Here is a 25,068-nt window from a genome sequence, read left to right on the forward strand (position 1 = left end):
ACTGGAGTGCACAAAAGCAGAAAAAAATGTCTGAAAAAGTAATGGCCCCAAATTTTTCAAATTTGACGGAAATTATAAACACACAGATCACAGAGACTAAACCCCAAGCACAAGAAACATGAAGAAAAGCACAGCACATCATAAGCAAATTGCTTTAAATAAGTTATAAAAAAAAAAAGAATATCTTAAAAGCAGACAGAGAAAAATGACACATTACATACACGGGAAGAATAAGATTGAAAGCAGACTATTCACTAGAAACAACACAAAACACAAGACAGTGAAGTTTACCTTCATACTGAAAGAAACTATCAACTGATAATTCGATAGTTTTTGAAAGATATGTTCTCTAAGTTGAAATAAAGATGATTTCAAATGGTAAATGTTGGAAGATGCCATCACCAACAGAAATAAACTATAGGAAATGTTAGAGGACTTCCCTGGCGGTCCAGTGGTTAAGACTCTGCGCTTCCACTGCACGGGACGTGGGTTCGATCTCTGGTTAGGGAACTAAGATCCTGCATGCTGCGTGGCACAGCCCCCACCCACCCCCAAAAAATGTTAAAAGAAGTTCTTCAGGCAGAAGAAAAAAGATACTGGTTGGAACTCTGGATCTAACCAAATGAATGAAAAGCACCAGAAATGGAAAATGAGGGTAAATCTAAGAGTTTTCCCCTTAGTTGTTATATCTCTTTAAAAGATAACTGGGACTTCCCAGGTGGTGCAGTGGTTAAGAATTCCCTGCCAATGCCGGGGACACGGGTTCGAGCCCTGGGCCCGAAGATCCCACATGCCTCGGAGCAACTAAGCCCATGCACTGCAACTACTGAAGCCCGCACACCTAGAGCCTGTGCTCCGCAACAAGAGAAGCTACCGCCAACTAGAGAAAGCCTGCATGCAGCAACAAAGACTCAATGCAGCCAAAAATGAATAAATAAATTAATAAATTTATTTAAAAAAAAAGATAATTGACTATTTAAAACAAAATAATACCAATATACTGTGAAGTTTATAACATGCACAGAAGTAAAAGGTAATAATAGCACAACAATCAGAAAGGCAATAGTAGCACAACAACCAGGAAGGTAATAATAGCACAACAACCAGGTAATAATAGCACAACAACAACCTTACAACAATACAATGTTGTAAGGTTCTTATATTACATGTGAAGAGGTATAATATAATTTCAAGATACTCTGTGATAAGTTAAAGATGTAGACTATGAACCCTAAAAGCAATCACTTGCAAAAAAAAAAAAAGATGATAGTTAATAAGCCAACAAAAGAAATAAAACATAAAAAAAATACTAAATCCAAAAGAAGGCAGAAAGAGGGAAAAGAGAACAAAGACAATATAAGAAAAAATTTTAAACAATAGCAAGGTAGTAGGTTTAAACTTAACTACAGCTAATGTAAATGGTCTAAAATCAGTTTTAAAATACTTATTTGGAAAAAGTTGCTTGGAAAGAATATCAATAAATTTTTAAATATTCAAGTAATATAAATTAACCATGATGGAATTAAATTAGAAATCAATACTAAAAGTATATCTCAAAATCCCGAAATATCTCAAAATAAATAGCATGTTTCTAAATACCCCATGAGTCAAAGAGAAATGAAGGGAGAAATTAGAAAATAGTGTAACTAAATGAAAATAAAAACACAACATATTAGCATCTGTGGGATGCAACAAAAGCAGCACTTAAAGGAAAATTTATAGCAGAAAACATTAGAAAAGAAATAAGAACTCAACATAACAACATCAACTTCCACCTTAAGAAACTAGGGAAAAATAGAATAATATAACCCATATAAAAAAGAAAGGGAATAATAAAAGAACAGAAATCAATGAAAACTGAAAACAGAAAAACAAACATCAATAAAACTGATAAATCTCTTGCCAGACTGATCAGGAAAAAAATATATAAATTATTAATATTAAGAAACAAGGAGGGACTTCCCTGGTGGTCCAGTGGTTAAGAATCCGCCTTCCAACGCAGGGGACGTGGGTTCGACCCTTGGTCGGGGAACTAATATCTCACGTGCCGTGTGGCAACTGAGCTCACAAACCTCAACTAGAGAGCCTGTGTGCCGCAACTAGAGAGAAGCCCACATGCCACAACAAAAGATCCCACATGCCGCAACTAAGACCCGACACAACCAAATAAATAGATAAATTAAAAAAAAAAAAGAAGTGGTATAACTGTAGATTCTGTATTTAAAGGATAATTATTCCAACAAGGGAACCAAGATAAATCAATGGGGGAAAAAATAATCTTCCCCAAAAATGGTGCTAACAAAAATGGAATATCCACATGCAAGAGAAAGCTGGACACCTATTTTTGCATTACATTCAAAAATTAACTAAAAATGAATCAAAGACCAATGTGTAGGAGCTAAAATTATAATATTCCTTGAAGAAAAATAAATATAAATCCTTGTTACCTTGGATTATACAATGGTTTCTTACATATAACCCTTAAAGCACAAGCAACCAAGGACGAATACTACATGATTCCACTTATATGAGGTAACTAAAGTAGTCAAATTCATAGAGATAGAAAATACACTGGTGGTTTCCAGAGACTAGGGAAAGAGGGTAATGGAAAGTTATTGTTTAATGGATAGAGTTACAGTTTTACAAAATCAAATTAGTTCTAGGGGTGGATGATAGTGATGACTGCCCAACAATGTGAATGTACTTAATGCCATTAAAACTGTACACTTTAGGGACTTCCCTGGCGGTGCAGTGGTTAAGAATCTGCCTGCCAATGGAGAGGACACGGGTTTGAGCCCTGGTCCAGGAAAATCCCACATGCCACGGAGCAACCAAGGCCGAGAGCCACAACTACTGAGCCCGCGTGCCACAACTACTGAGGCCCGTGCACCTGGAGCCCAAGCACCGCAATGAAGAGTAGCCCCCACTCACCGCAACTAGGAAAGCCTGCGCACAGCAACGAAGACCCAATGCGGCCAAAAAACAAAAACAAAACTGTACACTTTAAAAATGGTCAATTTTATGGACTCACACACACACACACACATGAATATTAGCCACAAAAAGAATGAAATACTGCCATTTGCAGCAACATGGATAGACTTAGAGATTAGGCTTAGTGAAATAAGTCAGACAGGAAGACATATACTATATCACTTATATGTGAAATCTAAAAAATAATACAAATGAATATATATGCAAAACAGACGCACAGATACAGAAAACAAACTTGTGGTTACCAAAAGGGAGAGGGAAGGGGGGAGGGACAAATTAGCAATATGGGATTGATAGATACAAACTACTATAAAATAGATAAGCAACAAGGATATACCATACAGCACAGGGAATTATATACTTTAATCTTGTAATAACCTATAATAGAATATAATCTGCAAAAATACTGAATCACTATGCTTTACACCTGAAACTAACACAATAGTATAAATCAACTATACTTCAATTTTTAAAATGGTTAATTTTATGTTATGTATATTCTACCACAATTTAAAAATTAAAACTAAAAACAAAGAAGCAACCAAAGGAAAATACAGATAAACTGGAATCATCAAAATTTAAACCTTTGGTGCTTCTAAGAACTGTATCAAGATAACGAGACAAACCACAGAATGACAGAAAATATCTGTAAATCACTCATCTACAAAGAACCTTTACAACTAAACAAAAAGACAAGCAATCTAAAAAATGAGCAATGGACTTGAATACATATTTCTGCAAAAAAGATGTACAAAAAGCCAATAAGCACATGAAAAGATGCGAATATCATTGGTCATCAGGGAAATATAAGTCAAAACCAAAATGAAATATCACTTCATACCCACTATGATTAATATGACAAAAAAGTGGATAACAATACTGACAGGATATGGAGAAATTGGTACCCTCATAACTTGCTGGTGTAAATACAAAATGTTGCAGCTGCTTTGGAAAAGTCTGGCAGGTCCTTAATAAGTTAAAGACAGAATTACCATATGACCCAGAAATTTCACTCCTAGATATATACCCAGCAAAAAGAAAACACTTTCACACAAAAACTTGTCCATAAATGTTCATAGCAACATTATTCATAATAGGCAAAAAGTGAAAACAACCCAAATGTCCATAAACTGCTGAACGGATATACAAAATGTGGTACTCAATGGAATATTCATTCAGCCATAAAAAGGAGTGAGGTGTTGATATGTGCTACAACATGGATGAACCTTAAAAACATAAGTGAAAGAAGCCAGTCACAAAAGGTCACATATTGTGTAATTCTATTTATATGAAATATACAGAACAGGCAAATTCATAGCCAAAAGTTACAAAAAGGAGATTAGTGGTTGCAGAGACTGGAGGAAGGGAGGAGATGGTGGAAAGTGATTGCTAATGGGTATGGGGTTTCTTTTTAGAGTGATGATAGTATTCTAAAGGTGATGGTTATGGAACTTTGTGAATATATTAAAAATTACTGAATTATACATTTTAAAGGGGTGATTTTATTATATCTAAATTTTATATTATCTCTCTCTCTCTCTCTCTTTTTTTTTGGCTGTACCTCGCAGCATGCAGGATCTTAGTTCCTTGACCAGGGACCGAACCCATGCCCCCTGCAGTAGAAGCACAGTCTTAGCCACTGGACCGCCAGGGAAGTCCCCTATGTTACCTCATTTTTTTATGTTATTTTTAACTTACCTATTAAAAGTATGGTATACATACAGAGAAGTACCCAAATTTTAAACGTGCAGCTTGATGAATTATCACAAAGTGTAGAGGTATATATATATTTTTAAGAGTTCCAAGGATAATTTTGATAAACAAACAACCAAGGATTAAAACTACTACCTCTGCCTCAAGTGTCTTTACCTTCTTTCCTTTGCTAGCTAACATTTATCTTGCCCTTCAAGTCACAGATCAGATGCAACCAACTCCTATAAGAAGCTATGTGGGGCTTCCCTGGTGGCGCAGAGGTTAAGAATCCACCTGCCAATGCAGGGGACACGGGTTCCAGCCCTGGTCCGGGAAGATCCCACTATGCCATGGAGCAACTAAGCCCGAGCACCATAACTACTGAAGCCTGCACACCTAGAGCCTGTGCTCTGCAATGAGAAGCCACCACAATAAGAAGCCCGCGGACCGCAAGGAAGAGTAGCCCCCGCTCGCCGCAACTACAGAAAGCCCGCGCACAGCAACGAAGACCCAACGCACCCCAAAAAATTAATTAATTAAAAAAAAAAAGACTTTAGCCATAAAGAAGCTATGTGTTCTCAGGGAATCCCGTGCATAGCTCTTATCATACCACTGAGCACATGTGGTATTTTCCAAACTCTTTTTTAAAGCAAGAACTCTTAAATTATATGCTAAAGAAACAGAAGAAAGTAAAGCTGCTCTAGTTAAAAACAAAGGTAAAGTCATTGCATGACAGTAAGCTTGCCCACCCTCCCTCAAACTATTCCCCTAGGAGTTTGAAAATTACTACTTACTATACTCTTCTATTCATTTGTATTTCATTCACCAAAACTAGTTTATAGCAAGGCCTCTCATATCATTTCCCTGATGCTTAGAAAACATTAATTAAACATTATTACTGAGACATTATTCAAACTAAAAGTAAATATGGAGGATAAATCAGTAAGGGGAAAAATGTTTAAGAAAAGGTAAACAGTATCAATGAAGGTACTGAAACAGAAAAAGCCTTGGCATATCAGAGGAACTGAAATGAAGCCAGTTAGGCTGGACCTTAAGTGGGCAAGGGAGGAAGCATAATGAAATAAGCTTTAAAGCAGACAGGTGCCAGATCATGAAGGGCTTTGTAGGCCATGATAGGAATTTGATCTTTGGGGTTTTTTTAATTTACTTTTTAATTTTTTCATGTACTTTTATTTATTTTATTTTATTTTATTTTTTTGTGGTACACGGGCCTCTCACTGTTGTGGCCTCTCCCGTTGCGGAACACAGGCTCCAGACGCGCAGGCTCAGTGGCCATGGCTCATGGGCCCAGCCGCTCCCCGGCATGTGGGATCTTCCCGGACCGGGGCACGAACCCGTGTCCTCTGCATCGGTAGGTGGACTCTCAACCACTGCGCCACCAGGGAAGCCCTTGTTATGTACTTTTAATCTGAAGTATTTATTCCATAGAAGAATTTTAAAGAAGAGAATGACACAATCTAATATACAGTTTTAAAAGATCATTCTGACTGCTGTGTGAATGTGAACTCAAGAGCATAATGGGAAGGGAACAAGAGTATCGTAATAAATTTGAACAAAGGGAATAAAAGAATAAACGTTTAAGCAGGAAAGTGACTACATCCAATATTGTCACTTGTTTTCATTCATTCAACAAATACTAACTGGGACCAACTGTGGTCCTGGCACTGTTCTGGACACTGGGAAGAGGTAAATTCCTGCTTTCACAGAGCTTACATTTTGTATAAACAATTCAACAGATAAATTATGTCAGATAAGTACTACAAAAAATAAAGCAAAGGGCTTCCCTGGTGGCGCAGTGGTTGAGAGTCCGCCTGCCGATTCAGGGGACACAGGTTCGTGCCCCGGTCCGGGAAGATCCCACATGCCGCAGAGCGGCTGGGCCCATGAGCCATGGCTGCTGAGCCTGTGCTCTGCCACGGGAGAGGCCACAGCAGTGAGAGGCCCACGTACTGCAAAAAAAAAAAAAAAAAAAAAAAAAGCAAGATAAGACAATGAAAATGATGGGAGTGGTCACGGGGGAATTCTCTAATGACCAGACATTTTTTAAATTAATTTTTTATTGGAGTATAGTTGATTTACAATGTTGTGTTAGTTTCTGCTGTACAGCAAAGTGAATCAGTTATAATATACATATATACACCCTTTTTTAGATTCTATTCCCATATTGGTCATTAGAGTATTGAGTAGAGTTCCCTGTCCTATACAGTAGGTTCTTATTAGTTATCTATTTTATATATAGTAGTGTGTATATGTCAATCCCAATCTATCCCTCCCCCACCTTTCCCTCTTGGTAACCATAAGTTTGTTTTCTACATCTGTGACTCTATTTCTGTTTTGTAAACAGGTTCATTTGTACCATTTTTTTACATTCCACATACAAGCATTATCATATGACATTTGTCATTCTCTGACTTACCTCACTCAGTATGACAATCTCTAAGAACGACCTAACATTCGAATAGCGATCATGTAGGACCTGGTAGGCAATGGTAAGGACTTTGGATTTTATTCAGAGTGAGATGAAAGCCACTGGAGAATTTTAATCAAGGGAGTTCCATGATGTGACATTTATTTAAAAGGATCATTCCAACAGCTCTGTGCAGAACAGACTGTAGATAGCAAGAGCAGAAACATGAAGGACAGTTCCAGAGAATACTACTGCTATGGGAGAAATACCAGTTCATCATCAGAGGAAGTGGCAAGAAAGTAGCCACTTCAACCTAGATTTTGAAAGCAGGCCAAATCGAATTCACTATCATTAATACTCTGGATGTGGAGCTTTAAAAGAAAGTCAAAGATTCTAAGAATTACTCCTCCTCTGCTCAGGAATACTCTGCAAAGTTCTGTTCTACTCCCTCCTTTGTTACTGCCTTCTTTTATCCTTGCACAATAACTTCAATGCTTTGGGCTCCTCAATCTATACAGCAGCTTCTACATTTCCCTTCAGAGCTTCAGTTCTATATCCAACTGCCCGCTGGACTCTACAAAAACCTCAAATTCTACTTGTTCAGAAGTGAATTCACCTCTTCCCTTCAGCCCCAATACGAATATCTGGTTCCTCCATCAGAATTACTTACCTAAATGAATGATACTACAAAATACCCTACTGCCAAAGCTAAAATCCTAGGAGTAACCTTTTTAATTCCCTTTTCCTCTATCATCCAACCCACCCACCCATACCCATATCTAATCATTCATCATATATATTTTTTTGTACATTATGTGCACTTTAATGACGTCATAGCGCAAGGGTAAGGAAGATCATTTAATCTGCTTTCTCTGACTTATGGTATATAAGTGAATGCTCTAATGTTAGTTCGAAGAAAAATTAAGGGAGTCAAATCTTCAGCAAACAAAACAATAAAATTATAGGAGAAGGATTAATGTTTGGGAAATGGTGTTATTACGACCTACAAATACACAAGTTATCTTTTATAAACACCTATATCTAACTCCACAAAGAACATATATTCCAAGTTGTTGATAAAAATTCACATTTTCCCAATGATTTACAACCTCAACTACACAGATGAATTACCAGTAGAATATCTTTTGATCCCAAATACATAAACCTTTTCATAAAAACTCTTTTAAGAATGCTTTTTAAACAAATATATAGCACCAAGTGAGAGAGTTCATTTGAATGCTGCCCATTTTACAGTGATGGAATGAAATGTGAAAGCCCATCATAATGCCTAAGGATAATTTAAAGGTCTCTATTAGTATTCCAAGTTCAAAACCTGGACTGCATCAGGAAAAAAATTAAAAGAACAAGGAAGAAAACCTCAATAGAGTTCTCCAAATTTCCCTTGAATACAATATCTATTTCTATTTTCCCAGACGCAGCATCAAAAGATTTCAACCAGAAATATTTAAAGCTAGGTACTTTTTCATTTTGGGGTCTTTTGACCTTCTTCCCTTGGCTAGAAAGTCAATTACAGCTTTGCACTTCAACTTGAAGTAAGCTCCTTACAAAGAGAGGATAAAATCAGAGTATTTTTCCCTTACCAGAGGCAAAGTCTAAAGTCACTTTGTAATAGCTAAGTCAGCCAGACTCAAGGAGTCTAGTGGCTTATAAACAAACTATTAACTGTTCTTAATTACATATCAACAAAGCATGTTTATTTCTGTAGTATAAGTTCTAGTCTATCGAGCAAATTAAAGAAACCTAGGAAGACTGGAATAAAAGATACTTGAAAACACTGGAAAACTCAAAATCAGTCTTTGAAAAAATCTGTAAACATGAATCAAAGGTGATTCGTCTATATGGTGTAAAGGTACCTACAGCATATATCTGAAAGGAATCTTAATATACTGGGTGTTGGGGTGGGGGGAGAGTTTTAGGTTCCAATCCAAACTAAACTACTTACTAGTTATATGACTTTGAGCAATTAACTGACACTCATTCCTCACCTGTGAAATGGGGAAAAAGCATTCCTACCACACAGAATTGTCCTGAGAATTAAATGAAATAATTTATATAAAGTACTCCCAGTACATATTACATAATCAATAGATACACATAATAATGATTGTTAACATTTATTATGTCCAATGCTAGGCACTATACTTTATATTCATCATCTCATTTAAAACTCTCAGAAACCTGGGGGGGGGGTCCTATTATTATTCCCATTTTACACATGAGAAAACTAAGGCTTGAAAAGTTAAATATTTTCTTCAACATTACACAGATAATTAAGTGGCAGAAAAGAGTCTTAACCACTTTGATACTGTGCTTTATAATAACAACTTTCTCATTATACCTTCACAATAATCTCAAAAGTATACAGGATAGGCATGATCTTCATTTCCTGTAGCATATGGCAACAAACTCAAGAAACGCCTATGATCACACAACTAATAAAGCCAGAATTTGAGCCTAGGTCTTATTGCTCAAACCAGAGTTCAATCTATGAGACTATGTGGCTCTGTATATTATGGTAATAATTCTGTAAACACTGTGAATGAAGAACTCCTTCCAGAAGAAAACAAGAGAGGTTATATCTAATAAACAGATGATACATGACCTATGTTAATACTTCCTCCCAATGGCTGTCAACAGTCAAATTTACCAGAAGTTAAAATATAGATTTACTTAAGAATATCAATAACACCATTACCCTACTTACATGAAGTCTGTGAGAATATCCCAGTGCTAATCAAAAGCAGAAGATATTTTGACAGGTCCATTACTGTTTTCTGTGTATGCTTCTTGTTTAAACAATGACATCATTTAACAGAGAACTAGAAGAGTTTTATACTTCTTTGTAAGTCATTCAGTCTCTCCTGCAAACTCATTCCCTCTCTCTGTTCATGAAGAGGGAAAAGATTTCCACCTTTGGAAAGGTGTAAAGACTGAACACAAGACAGAGCCTAAGGCTTGATACGAAAAGTGCCCTTCATTGTATTTATCTCCTATTTGTCTCCTAGAATAGAAAACTTAAGAGAAGGAAACCAATTAAATAGTTAATATTGACACAACATGATCAAACAAATGATTTGTAAGATCAAAATTAAAACTGCTTCTTCTAGAATTACCTTTGACTGGATTTTAGTCATGACAGTATTTTTAAATATTTAAAAGAAACAGCTACTTTTTTTGTTGCTGTTGTTGGGGATAGGAGTTTATTAATTAATTAATTTATTTTTGCTGTGTTGGGTCTTCATTTCTGTGCAAGGGCTTTCTCTAGTCGTGGCAAGCGGGGGCCACTCTTCATTGCGGTGCATGGGCCTCTCACTATCACGGCCTCTCTTGTTGCGGAGCACAGGCTCCAGACGCGCAGGCTCAGTAGTTGCGGCTCACCGGCCTAGTTGCTCCGCCGCATGTGGGATCTTCCCAGACCAGGGCTCGAACCCGTGTCCCCTGCATTGGCAGGCAGATTCTCAACCACTGCGCCACCAGGGGAGCCCCAGCTACTTATTTTTTAACCAAAAGGGGTATGAGCAAATATGGTCATCTGATTCATGACAAAGGTAAAACTATAGTACAGTGGGGAAAGAAAGGTTTTCTTCAATAGATTACAGAGGGTCAACTAGATATCCATATGGAATAAAATGTGATTTGACTACTACCTCATGCCATACACACAAATCAATTCAGACAGACTACGGATCTAAATGGGAAAGGTAAAAAAATTTTTTTAACTTTTTAGAAAAATTTAAAAACTTTTTAGCAGGAGAACAGCTTTATCATCTTGGAACAGGCAAAGATTTTCTTGAACAGGTCACAGAAAGCAGCATTTGAAAAAATGGACTGGGAATTTCCTGACGGTCCAGTGGTTAGGACTGCTTCCATTGCAGGGGGCACTGGGTCGACCCCTGGTTGGGGAACTAAGATCCCCATCGTGTTGTGGACCAAAAAAAAAAAACAAAAAAAGAAAAGAAAGAAAAGAAAAAAAAATGGATCAACTGGATTATGTTACAATTTTAGAACTTCTGTTCAGCACAAGATACCATTAAGAGAATGAAAAGGCAATCCAGAGTGGGAAGAGATATTTGCAATGTATATTTCAATCAAAAAAGGACTCATGTTCCAATATATTTTAAAAACTCCTATAAACCAGTAAGAACAAGATACACACCTAATATTTTTTAAACAGGCAAAGATTTGACCACACAAAAAATGAAAGCCAATTAGCCAATAAACATGAAATGATGCTCTACTTCATTATTCATCAAGGAAACAAAAATCAAAACCATATGACTATGATTTTTTAAAAAGGCAAAACAAAAATTGACAAGAGGGAATTCCCTGGCAGTTCAGTGGTTCAGACTCTGGTGCTTTCATTGCCAAGGGCCCGGGTTCAATACCTGGTCGGGGAACTAAGATCCCACAAGCCTACACCACGGCAAAAAATAAAAAAATAAAAATTGACCAAGAATGTGGAGCAACCAGAACTCTGATACACTACTTGCAAAAGTGTAAACTGATATAACCACTCTGGGAAACTGTCAATATCTACAGTTCAATAAATACACACTGTCTGACCCAATCATTTCAATCCTAGGTATATAGCCAATAGAAATGTATATATATGGGGGAAAAAAGAGAAATGCATGCGTATGTTCATCTAAAGACATGTATAAGAATGTTCATAGCAGCACTATTTGTAACTACCTAAATGCCCATCAACAATAGATATATAACTTGTTGATTATTCACACAATGAAACAGTATACAACAATGAAAATAAGCTAAAAGTTCATGCAACAATAAAAAGCTCATAAGCATAATGTTCAGCCAAAGAAGACAGACACAAAGGAGTACATACTGTATGTTTCCATTTATATAAAGTTCAAGATCAAGTAAAACTAATGTGTGTTGATACAGTTGATTTAAACATGGCTGACTCCATCTACATGTATATATGTATATGTACACATACACACACACACAGAGCATATGACGCAAGCAGCACCAATCACAGTTCCTCCATGAGATCTGTTTATATGGCTAATGAAATAGCCTAACGGATAGGATTTTTCTCTACAGCAGCAAAAAATAAGGTTGAAACTCCCTGTGCCCAAGCAAAAGAAGGAAAAAGAGCCCTAAAGGGCCATCATTTAAACAATTTGATTTAGTTCTGCCTGAAGCGAGATAAACAATCTGAACTTTTCAACTTCATAAGTCAAAAATATTCCCTTAGTTGACAGATGACTTTCAAAAAATGAAATGGGAATGCATCTATACATCATTCTGAGGTCCAAACTAGCTTGGCTGTTCGTGGAACAGACTAGTTTGGAAATGATTCTTGGACTATCAAGACTGATTTATTTCAAGATACATTAACTGAGCACGTTATGTTACTATGCACTTACCATCATTAAGACAGAATCTCAGCTCTGTACAATGGTTCACCTTCAGTAAACATTTGCAATGTAAGTATTAATAATTCAGCAAGGCCTATGTGAAATGTCTGATGTAAAGATCCCTCTATTAACTTCAATTTGTATAAATGTCTTCCTTTCAGTAATATTCCTCACTAAAACTATCTTTCAGAGCTGCCTAGCTGTACATAACATTTTGAAAATGGTTACAAATAATTATGATTGTAAGTGTTTGTTTTAAAATAGTAAAAACAAGTCTTACACATATTGTAAATCCACTATACTTCAGTTGTTAAAAGTCTTATATTTATAATGATTTTAAATTCAAATTCTGTAATGCTCTAGAGTGGTTATGAATTTATCAATTAGTTAAATTTGGAGAAAAGGATAAATTTCCATTAACTTTATTCAGTGATTTTTATCTTTAAGGATGTTATGTAATGCCAGTTTCTTTAAAAGCCAGTCACAGTTAACAAATGATTACTTAACCCTTTCTAAAAGACATGTTCCATCTGTCCTAAGAATTCTCAATGGTTTTGGTCAACACAGATATCAAGGACCAACAATGAAGACTAGGAAAAGTCTTCTAACACAACATTTTTAATCAACTATATGCCAATATAAAATTTAAAATTTTTTTAAAGACTATGAAAAATCTTAAAAGCAAATTAAAAAATCAACAGGAGACAAACTAAGGTAAAGAGTCATATTGAATTAGGACATTTTACCATTCTTCTCTCAGGACAGAGTCCTCCCAGAAATTTTTTTTTTTTTTTTTTTTTGTGGTACACGGGCCTCTCACTGTCGTGGCCTCTCCCGTTGCGGAGCACAGGCTCCGGACGCGCAGGCTCAGTGGCCATGGCTCATGGGCCCAGCCACTCCGCGGCATGTGGGATCTTCCCGGATCGGGGCACGAACCCGTGTCCCCTGCACCGGCAGGCAGACTCTCAACCACTGCGCCACCAGAGAAGCCCAGAAATATTTTTTGATATCATCAAGGGCGGAATATCAAAATGCAAAACCCTTGAAATCTTATCAGATCTCTAGCAATTCCTCTAAATTCTTGAATTTTTACTGTCAATTATCTCGGAAAGGACAAAAAAAATTCACCAGTATACTAATCCACCTCTAAGTGGATGCTCCACCACCTCTAAGAATCTATAGAGGTTAAGGAGTTCCCAAGTTAGTTTTAATATTTCAAAAACCTAAAACTGCCATAACACAAGTATCATATAGTTGATTCTCATTATCCACAGTAGTTATGTTCCATAAAGTTGCCACAAACACTGAATTAGCCAATACTGAACCATTTCTCCTAAGGGAAATGCAGAGTTAAGCTCCTGCAAGCCTGTGGTCACATTTTCATCATCTGATCAATACATAACCTTGTTTTATGTACGTTTCTGTTTAAATCACCTTATTTAATATACATTATTGATTCATTAACATTGAACTTACAGCCAACAGCACTGTAACTAGTACTAAAATGAAACTTGTCTAACACATATTTTCTGTTTTCTCTGTAAGATACATCACAACCTCTGTAAGATACATCACAACCATCACAACCTAGACAGCACTTCAGCACGACACTTGGAGTTCACTTTAAACAACAAAATCTCACCCCCCAAAACACAAAAATGTGAAAGATATGGCACTAAATAGACCATGAAAAGAACACTGTTTACAGTATGCGAGCTGAAAGAAGGCAGGTCATGACCCTGTTCAACCTCAGTTAAGAACATGTGCCTTGGGCAACTCAAATTTTTCACCACTCTGCACGTCTGTGAATGACCATGAAAGCTCCAGGAGTATTGATTTTGGTGTTACAAATAAACTTTAGCAGGTAGGTGAATTCATAAATACAAAACCTGCAGATAATGAAAATCAACCATATTTACATTCTTATCACTCTACCTGTTTCTTGACTAGAAAGTTATATGGCCACATTAGTTATCTCAGTGCTGATCATAACTATTAATAACGCAATTTTTTTAGTAAAAACCTTTGAAAATATAGATTAGAGGGGAAATAATAAATGAGAAGTTTTATAGGGAAAGAGTTGGGAACTGTTATCCAGAAAATACACATACCTAAAAAACACATAGAAGATAATCATATCTTAATTCTATTTTTCTGCCTAAGAAATTTTAATGTGCTAATATAATTGACCTAACCTAGGATCATGTGTTTAGAACACATGATACTGCAAAAACAAGGTAAAGCATTCTCACAAGCATAAAGCACAGTATACAACTGCAGGCTTCTGGACTTCAATTTACTGTTGTATCAGTGTGGAATACTTTTCTGGTTAATTCCCTCACTTCTTTCAGTCCTCTGCTCAGATATCACTGTATCAGGCTTCCCTGACCACCTACATATGATATTCCCTGATGGCCACTCCTTGCCTCCACACAACCAGTCTCCATCCCCTTTACCCTACTTCCAGTTTTTTTCGACAGCACTTATCACCATCTGACATATGTTTAAATCATATGAAACTTCCAGTTTAGTAGGTCAAAAATGATCAAATAACAGCCTTTTAATAAGGTTCAATGGAATATTTGCTTGCTACCTCCCACAACTTACATATAATCTCCACTAGAAGGACTTTGTTTTCTTCTCTTTTATAATCCAGAGCCTAGTCAGAGCTTGATGTCCAATACTATTTGTTAAATGAATAATTACTATACAATCATTATTAGACACATCCTTAATATAAAGTACAAATATAGCTTAACCCATTTCAACAACCACTTAATATACTAGTGTATTCCCTTCCATTCCTATTATATGTGCATTTTTTAAGTCAAAATTCACATTCTTTTTTTTTTTTTTGCGGCACGCGGGCCTGTCATTGTTGTGGCCTCTCCCGTTGCGGAGCACAGGCTCCGGACACGCAGGACCAGCGGCCATGGCCCACGGGCCCAGCCACTCCGCGGCACATGGGATCCTCCCAGACCGGGGCATGAACCCGTGTCCCCTGCATCGGCAGGCAGACTCCCAACCACTGCGCCACCAGGGAAGCCCTCACATTCACATTCTTAATTTTACATCCTGCCTCACACACACTTAACATGTCACATGGTTAAGTCTTAAAATTGTTAATGGATATAGAAAAACCTTGTAAGCAGTCCCTAATTCAACCATATCCATTCTGTTAGGACATTTAGACTACTTCTGATACTTTATTATTGATTATAAATAACCCTTTGATGCATGTCCTTGTACATTCTGTACATTTCTGCATCCCTGACTACTTGTTTAAACCAGACTTATTGGGTCCTACGATATGAACTTTTTTAGGGTTGTGATGAACACCGTCAAGTTGCTTTTCAGATAAAGCTTTTATATCTTATACTTGTTAATATAAAGCTGAATATGTTAAAACTTCTAAATTTAAGGTGACTACAAAACAATGCATTAAAATATCCTTGGGGCTTCCGGTGGGCAGTGGTTGAGAGTCCTCCTGCCGATGCAGGGGACACGGGTTCGTGCCCCGGTGCGGGAAGATCCCACATGCCGCGGAGCGGCTGGGCCCGTGAGCCATGGCCGCTGAGCCTGCGCGTCCGGAGCCTGTGCTCCACAACGGGAGAGGCCACGACAGTGAGAGGCCCGCATACCGCATTAAAAAAAAAAAAAAAAATCCTTATTAAGCATATTTTATATAGGAAGGTTGCTTATACTACAATAATTTGCAATCACTCGATGTACCTTTAAGTGTTTTAATGTTACTAATGAAAGACGATTTTAGATATAGGCTAACCAATTTATTATTCCATTTAATGTTTTCTAATAAACCTAATCAACTTTTTTAAATTTTAAAAAAGTTTAATCTGATATTCTGATTTAAAAAAGAAAAAAACTGCATTTCAAAGAAAGTGTGTGGCGGTGAAGGTCTCAGATTTTTATTTTTTTTTCCAATTCCTACACATCTCGGAGAAAAAACTGAAGATGTCGTGTCATAAATATATCAAAAATCAATAAAGGTTAAAAGGGACACTTGCTAGAAGTTCTGTAAAGGCGTTCTGATATTCTGCTCAAGGCTACAGAATAGTTATATATACTGATTCTAAGGTATTTCAATTTACCTAAGGAATATTTTCTTATCTGAAAAACCACAGAGTAACTTGACATTGAGGCAGCAATGTTTATCAGAGAAACACATAGGTGCCGAATGCCAAATGGCTGATTATCAGAACTTCAGACTAAACGTATCTCTCAGGAACCACTGCCAAATGCCAGTTCACTCCATTGTTTTAAGGTCACAGCCCAACTGCCCACTGTAAGAAACACCAGTGTAAAAGATTATTTACCAAGAAACACAGGACATGGGGGGGGGGGCGGGGGGAAGATGTCAAGTGTCATCAAGCTTCCCTACTAAAAGATAGAGTTTTATGCTATTCTCCTTTATCACGTCTAATTTCTGGTTTTAATATCAAACACTTATCACTAAAGTCTTTTTATCTTTTTGTTTTCCTGTCCTATTTCCCTATTACCTGTTGGTTTCAAGTGAGAGAAATCCAAACTCAAACTGGTATAAACAAACAAAGAAAATTACTGACTTAGTAACTGAATGACCTAGGGGTAGATTTAGCTGAGGTACAGGAATTCTATGTCATTAAAATCCAGTTTTTATTCCACTTCTAGCTCCATTTTTGGATATTTAACATTCAAACATATTTATTAAGTATCTACTTTGTTTTAGATGTTGTGGAAGCAGTGGAAATAAGACAGGTAAGGAAGGTCCCTACTTTTATTGAGTTTACACTCCAGTAACAGTAAAGCCTTGAGATTTACTCTGATTGGACTACTTCAGTCATGTGCTCATCTCTCATGAACCAATCACTTGGCCAGTGGTGAGCTGATCCGGCTTTAGCCTGGATAATATATTCCACCCCTAGGACTAGGGATGGGCCTGCGCTGGATAACATTAACGTCCTTTATCTTTTTATACCTCTCTTTCTACAATAATACCCCTTTTCCCAATCAGTATGTTCATCAAAATCTTACAGAAAACACCTAAATTGGATATTCCAAATTAAACCCTGCTTTATAACTAAACCACTTATGATTTTATTTTTCACTAAAAAAAGTTTTATCTTTATCCAGAAGAAATAAATTAATGTAATTTTTGTTCATTTCTCCAGAAATGTCAGCATAAACTTCACCATACAGAGCTATGAAAATTTCTATAAATCGATGGAAAAGTTAGCACAGACTCACATTTTAAACTAATCATACAAATATAAAAGATAATCTTTTCCCTAGAAGTGAAAGGATAAAACTTTTATGATTATATGATTTCATAACAAAAGTAGTAAAAACATTTAGGTTTAAAATCTTTTGAAAATTAACATTATGTGATATCATTTACATAAAGTTCAAATCAGAGAAACTAATCTATACTATCAGAAGTCAAGATAAAGGTTACCCTTGGCATGGGGAAGTAGAAAGTGACTGAAAGGAGGTACTGCTGGGACTTCCCTGGTGGTCCAGTGGGTAAGACTCCATGCTCCCAGTGCAGGGGCCTGGGTTCAATCCCTGGTCAGGGAACTAGATCCCACATGCTGCAACTAAGATCTGGTGCAGCCATGTGTATATATATATATATTTTTTTTTTTTTTTTTTTTTAATTTTTTGGAAGGGAGGGAGGGAGGAAGAAAAGAAAGAAAGGAGGTACTGCTAATGCTCTCTTTCTTGATCTAGTTGCTGGTTCAGTTTCTGGAAATTCACTGACCTTTATACTTAATGATGATGTGTTTTTCGTATTTATGTTATACCTCAACAAAAAGGTTTTGAAAAAGTTTATTACATTTGCAATTAACACTCCTATAAACAAGAAGCTAGAAGAATAAACTTACAGTAGAGATGTATCAATAGGGACCAATAATAATGAAGAGGCACATTTCATTTTCTAGCAGGTAAAGGTATGCCTCTTAAGTAACAGGCCACAATTACTTCTATCCCATTATTTTAGAGCCCAACTATTGTTCTTCTTCCCTTCCCTTTATACTATCATTGTGACCAAATCCAAGGTTCCAATCATTCTGGGCTAATCTCCATTTCTTCCAATTTATATCTAGCAATAGCTGTTCCAACAGGAACCACACATTTATGAACATACAACATAAACAAAACATATATTTTTCATTTATAAAAACTTTTATGGGAAAATTCAGGAACTCAAATTCCATATGTACTCTAAGTGCATTTGCCACCCTAATTTGTCATCAATAAATTGAGCATTAATTGTTTTAACTTTAAAAAAAAAAATCGCTAGATCCCCTCATAAAAATCACCCAGAAAAGCATGCAGTTAACAATGGCACACATACAAAAAGTAAACTTCCAATGCAATGATTGAAAACACCCTCAGACGTTATTCAGCCCTGAAGACACACCCTAACAGCTTTTTTGACACTCAGAGGAAAATGAATATGAACTTTATATTTAGATATTTGGTAACAAACTACAATTCTCTGAGGAGCGATTTTCTCTTGTATAAAAGAGGAAACATACCAATCTTAATATTGATAATTATCATATAAATAAAATGAGATCATTGTAGAATGTTGTCAGTTTCCTTTATCCAATTCAGGGGAGTTTCTAAACTCACAAGATATCCCCTTCTCCATTTTTGAGCAGTTCAAAGTGGAAACAGGGTACTTTTAAACATGATGCAAAAAAAAAAAAACCTTTTAATTACCTTTATTGGAGAAGAGAGTTACAAATATATCAGGGTGGAAAACTGGAATACACACTGCAGTGACTGGAATTGAAGGTATCAGTACATATAGCCTGAATCTAAACAAAAGGAAACATCAGAAACACAAATTGAGGTACAGTCAACAAAATAATGGGCCTAAACTCTTCAAAAATGTCAAGGTCAAGAAACTTGAGGAACTGTTCCAGATTAAAGGAGACTAGAAAGATAGGATAATTAAATACAACACATGATCCTTGATCTTAAAGCGATGAAAGTAATTATTAGGATAACTGACAAAATTTAATTATGGACTATAAATTAGATATTATATTAATGTTAAATTTCCTGATTTTGATCATTGTAACTGTGATTGTTTAAAAGAATATCTCAGTTAAGGAAAAAAGTCTGGCAGTATACCTGGATCTAGTTCCACTCTATAAAACTTCATTACAGCCCTTCACTACCTGAAAATAGCTGCTGCCTCCCATTCTCCACCCATTCCAACCAAGTCATCCCTTCTCCACAGTAAGCACTCCAAACTCCTTCAAAGGTTCTCAGACACTTCATCATCATCTGGTTACCCTCCTCTTGACACATTCAATTTTTCATTTACTGTTCTTAAAATGCAGCTTCTAGAAGCAAGGCCAACATTGTAAACACGTTCTAACCAACATGGAATACATATTACAGTATATCCCTTATTATGGACAGAATCCCATTAATACAACCTGGTACCTCATTTGTTTTGTTCTTTTTTAAACAATTCACACTGTTGGATCTCTGAGATTATGTAAAACCAAACTCCTAAAATTCTCTATCAAATCCAGCTAGTTCTTCCCCCAGCTGCAAAGGTTTCTCTTCTCAGTAGCCACACCCTGAAGCTTTTAATCAAGTCATCGCTTCTCTCCTTCCTTTGAAACTCCCATCTTTGACCTGCATTTCCTTCTAGATTTCCTCCTACCTGAGATAAATTTTCTAAGGCTTTCCCCCTCCATTTTCTCATGCAATGTGACTCCTCTCTGCTCCCGACAAAATGTACATGTCCCGCCCTTTCTAACCCTCTCTCCATAGCTGAAGTCAAACTCTTTCAGATAAATTTAATCTATAAACAGTTTTATATTTCTAGCCCCAACCAATGCCCAAAACTTCAGACTGGCATATTCTGAGCTCTCAATCTAGATATCCCAAAAGTAGTTGTATTCAACAAGTACAAATCCCTAGTCATTTTCTTTCTACTTCCAAAAAACTATCTCCTCCCTATGTCAACAATCTAAAGGACATATATCTAATCACCCAAACTAAAAAACTTTGAGACATCTTAACTCTTTCCTTTTCCCATCAGTATACAATCAATAAACCCTACTTCTTCTACTTCTGAAATGTCCTGAAAAAAACCTTCTACTCTTTCTGTCCTATTGTTACTGCTCCAGGTCAGGCCATCATCACCCCATTTAAACAACTGTAACAGCCTAATTAATCTCCCATTCCAATGTATTATTTATCTATTCACAAATATATCTTAATAAACAGAGCCCTGGCTGATTTTTCAGTCCCCTAATTAGAAAAAAAAAAGAGAACAAACAAAACAAAACACCACAATGACTTTCTCCCATCTTCAACTCCTAGAAAACTTTTCTTCCTCAAAACCCAATTCAATGATCCATCAGAATTAAATGCTCTTTTTTGTTCCCATAACACTTAAATCTTCCATCACAGAATTTACAATGTATAGTTTGATGTGTGTATATTCCTTACTTGATTACAGGCTCTTGAGGGAACAGTGCAATTCATGTTTTATTCTCTAGTACAGTTCCTTAAAATTGGTGAACTGAATAGAATTCTACTCAGAGAACTTTTTCAATCGAATTCCATACTTTTTCAGAATTTCTTCACTTTTAAGTAACTCAAACTACAGGTTCCTGCCTGTGATTTCAGACAAAATTTTGAAAGCTGTTTTGAGTCATCTATCCTTGCCAGTTGAGTTGTTCAGAAAATAAGCACAACTGTATATTTATGCGAAGTATTAATAAAAATATTAAAATAGACAAGGACAAAAAAAGCCTTTTTAGATATATCTCTTAAGTTTGACATAAATCCCTCTGTACCAGTATTTAAGAAAGATTATTTTACACCTATTAATGTAACGTTCTTAATGCTGATGAACTAGCCTATTTCTCTACCTTACCTCCAAGGACTGGAAAATGATTTCAAAAACTACTGGGTTTTTTTTGTTTTTTTTTAAATAAGACTGTCTGTTTCTATCTTCTGGCATACTCTGACTCACCACAAATTAACAAAAGCTATCAACATCTCTCTCAGTTCCTTTGTGTCATTTGAATGATCTAAAACCTGTGGCATTAGCCAAATAGGTAGAAAATGAATTCTTGGAATCCAATCAAGTGGTGAAACAACCTGGGTGGGGTTTACAGAACTTTATTAGGCAATGGAATTAAAAGGCAGTTACAAAAAGCCTTAAACTTGAATGGAGAAGAAACCAAAAGACATTGTCTTGGAGTTCCACTGTTATCATATCACGATTTTTGTTAAAGGTTCAATGTGTCCGTGGGCGGAATGAGAAAAACCACCTGGACAAAGGCAGCTTACGAAGCCCATCAATGTCAGGTTGATAATCAGCCAGTCAAGAGATGGTAACTGGTCTTTCATAAACTGTGTCACAGAAATTTCAACTTGCTTGAGACAACAAAACTATTCCCTTAAGTAACAGACTCTCTGCCAAGGTGAATTAGAATTAAATACTACTAAAATTTAAGTATTATATATCAAACCCACAATATTAATATTTCCATGTTAAGTTTACAACTATGTATTTTTTCTTTAAGTTTTTATAGTGTTTAAGAGAACTTTAACATTATAGAATCTGACAGTCTTATAATTCTAAATTTAAAATAGTAACTGACTTCAGCCTTAGGACATTAAGTTTAAAGGTATAAAGTATTTGGTTTGGTTAATAAGCAATATTGGAATGCTTAAGAGAAATTATGACTGACTATAGTTATAAGTTCCACTTATTAATATTAAAGGAGTTTTAAGTATTCGGGAAAGTCCTGCTTGTTGAAATTTTACATTTACTCTGTAAGGTATATAAAGTGCTAAAAAAATAAAATAAAAACCAGTATAATTAATGTGTAAATATAAGGAATGTAATTAAGTTAAGCAGCAGCAGTAGTGCTACTAACAGCTAACATTCAAAGAGCATTTTCCTAGTGCTCAACATTGTTCCAAGTACTTTACAATATAAAGTCATTCATTCAACAAATAATCACTGAGCATACACCATGAACTAGGCATTGTTCCAAGCTCTGAGAATTAAATCAGTGAACATAAATCAGTGAATTATGAAAACATAATTTCAACCTTCGTGGACCTCATATTTTAATAAGAGGCAAACAATAAATATCAAATATGATAATTACTGTGAAGAAAAATAAACCAGGGAAACTGAAAGGAGGAAGTGCTCTTTTAGATGGTATAAAAAGGGTCACACCAGTAAGCATCATTCGCAGGGAAGTCTATGTAAATGATGCCCCTTGGAAACTCCTTCATCAGGGAAAACCTCTCTAGACCAAGTGACATTTGAACCTAAGAAATGAGGAAGCAAAGCATGCAAATATATGTGTATTACAGAAAAAGAAAACAAGTACAAAAGCCATTTTACCTGGAAAGGGTGTTCTAAGGGAGATTTAATCTCTTCAGCAAGAATTACTAAGATCCAGTAATCAAAGTGTCATCCCCCCACCCAGGAAAACAAAAATATTCTTAGTTTATATGAAACTTGCTCAATTTATTAATAGAGTAATAAAATATATAAGTTGAACTTAAAAGACAAGTTTTTTAATTTAACTACTCAATATTATTTTACCAAAACTTGTAAATGGTCTTCTTTACACCCAAAAGCAGCCACAGACATCAAGAAACAATGATGCTTCATTGCTCTAAGTAATTCATTAGAACTAGAGATCTAAATTTATTTAATGAAACTAGATGCTCTTTACCACATAACAATCATGGAATAGTCTCCTCTTTAAACAAGGTTGTGTCCCTTCCAGTATGAAAGTCATCTTCCTAGACATAAGAGAAGTAAAACAGGATTTGAGTAGTTGTCATTATTTAATATCTCCCCAATGAATGTGTCTCTTTCTTCCTTACTTATCTTGCTGAGTTTAGCTAAAGCCCTCTCTTGTTGGCTTAAGCATTTTTTGCAAATTTTAATTCATTCAGAGCTCTAGCCTCCCCATATTCCTACTGACACATTTTAGTATTAACCATCAGTTATAAACCATTAGTAATGCAGGTATTCTTTTTTTTTTTTTTTTTTTTTGCAGGTATTCTTGATACGTTTTCTTTTGAAGTTTATTAGAAATTACCTATGTGAAAGTCACAATATTTTCTCTGAATGACTCATGCATTTTTCTCCCCTCAGTGGAAATTTTTTGTAATTTTAATACATGCTCCATTTTTTTAAATAACTTTCATTTTTAAGTGCCTTCTATCAATATTGTCTACATCATCTGTGGTCATTACCAATCTTTTTTCTGACCTTTCTGAAACTTGCTTTTCTGTGAATTCCTACCTAATAATTTAAAATCCAAAGTGACACAGTCTCAACTTTTGATTCCCATGATTTCCATTTCTCTCTAGGAGACAAAGAACAGTATTTTGGAAAAGCATGGACTTTGAAATCAGACAGATATCTGTCACTTACTAGCCGTGTAACAAACTTCTCTGAGTCTCCATTTTGACATCAATAAAGAACAGATTTAATGAGCACCTATTTTATATCAAGTGCCTTACACACTATATGTAAGTAGAAAGTATGTATCATTTATATTGAGGAAAACAAGAGCTTATATATAAGCAATTTTCTTAAAGTCACAGAGTTGCTAAGTACTAGAGCCAGGATTTAAATCCAGGTCTGATTCCAAGCCCATGTTCTTTTTCCTACAACACAAAGAAGAGACTATAAAATGGGTCCACCTGCCCAAAACAAATGTTCAATAATAGTTAATTCCACACGTCCCTCACTGTTCTTCCTTGTTGGTCGGAATCAATTTCATACCAGCAGTTCTCTTCCACATTCAGGAGACTAAACTGCCAGCGAATAATGTATCAAAAGCTCTGATAATCTTTATTGTTAATGTATTGTTTAATTAATCCACTTAATTAAAAGTAAAGGGCTTCCCTGGTGGCACAGTGGTTCAGAGTCCACCTGCCAATGCAGGGGACACGGGTTCATGCCCTGGTCCGGGAAGATCCCACGTGCCGCGGAGCAGCTGGGCCCGTGAGCCATGGCCGCTGAGCCTGCGCGTCCGGAGCCTGTGCTCCGCAACGGGAGAGTCCACAACAGTGAAAGGCCCGTGTACCACACACACACAAAAAAAGTAAAAATTCTATTACATTATGCCACACGTAATTTTCAGACATTTTTGTGTTAAAAGAGCCTTATATGCAATCATAAAAACCCAGGATTAGAGAGACATAAAAAGTCAGGTGGTTGAACTACCTTATTCAGCATAATGTGCTACTCATCCTCAAAATTCTTAAAACAATGTAGCAAAAAAGGTTTTTTTAAAAAAAAAAAAACTGTCATTCTTGTGAGGTATTCAGATCAAGATAACAGAAATGCTTACCATAGTTTTCCAGAAACCAAGCAACCACCAAACAGAACTCTGTATTTGTCAGTATCATCATGGAACTATAGTTTCCCTTAATTATCTTCTCTTTCTCTTCTCCTCATACGATTGAATAGCCAATTAAGTGAATGAAAGAATGTTTCCTAGGCCTAAACACTACCATTCACATCAC

The 25,068-nt window shown here is 36.0% G+C and overlaps 1 protein-coding gene across 9 annotated transcripts in view; it reads right to left on the bottom strand.

The window, feature by feature from the left end:
* ZZZ3 (zinc finger ZZ-type containing 3) overlaps positions 1-25,068 on the bottom strand; it is a 103,787-nt gene that overhangs the window by 66,094 nt on the left and 12,625 nt on the right. For 2 of the 9 annotated variants that reach the window (XM_032629105.1, XM_032629114.1), the window contains exon 2: positions 19,246-19,343. The exons of 6 other annotated variants lie outside the window; for them this stretch is intronic. The gene's annotated coding sequence lies outside the window, so the exon portion shown is untranslated. Of the gene's footprint in view, positions 1-19,245; positions 19,344-23,258; positions 24,665-25,068 lie in introns of those variants that run through there. One more of the 9 variants, XM_032629123.1, reaches the window with a different exon arrangement.

This window comes from Phocoena sinus, chromosome 1 (assembly GCF_008692025.1).
Source record: "Phocoena sinus isolate mPhoSin1 chromosome 1, mPhoSin1.pri, whole genome shotgun sequence".
Classification (NCBI taxonomy): domain Eukaryota; kingdom Metazoa; phylum Chordata; class Mammalia; order Artiodactyla; family Phocoenidae; genus Phocoena; species Phocoena sinus.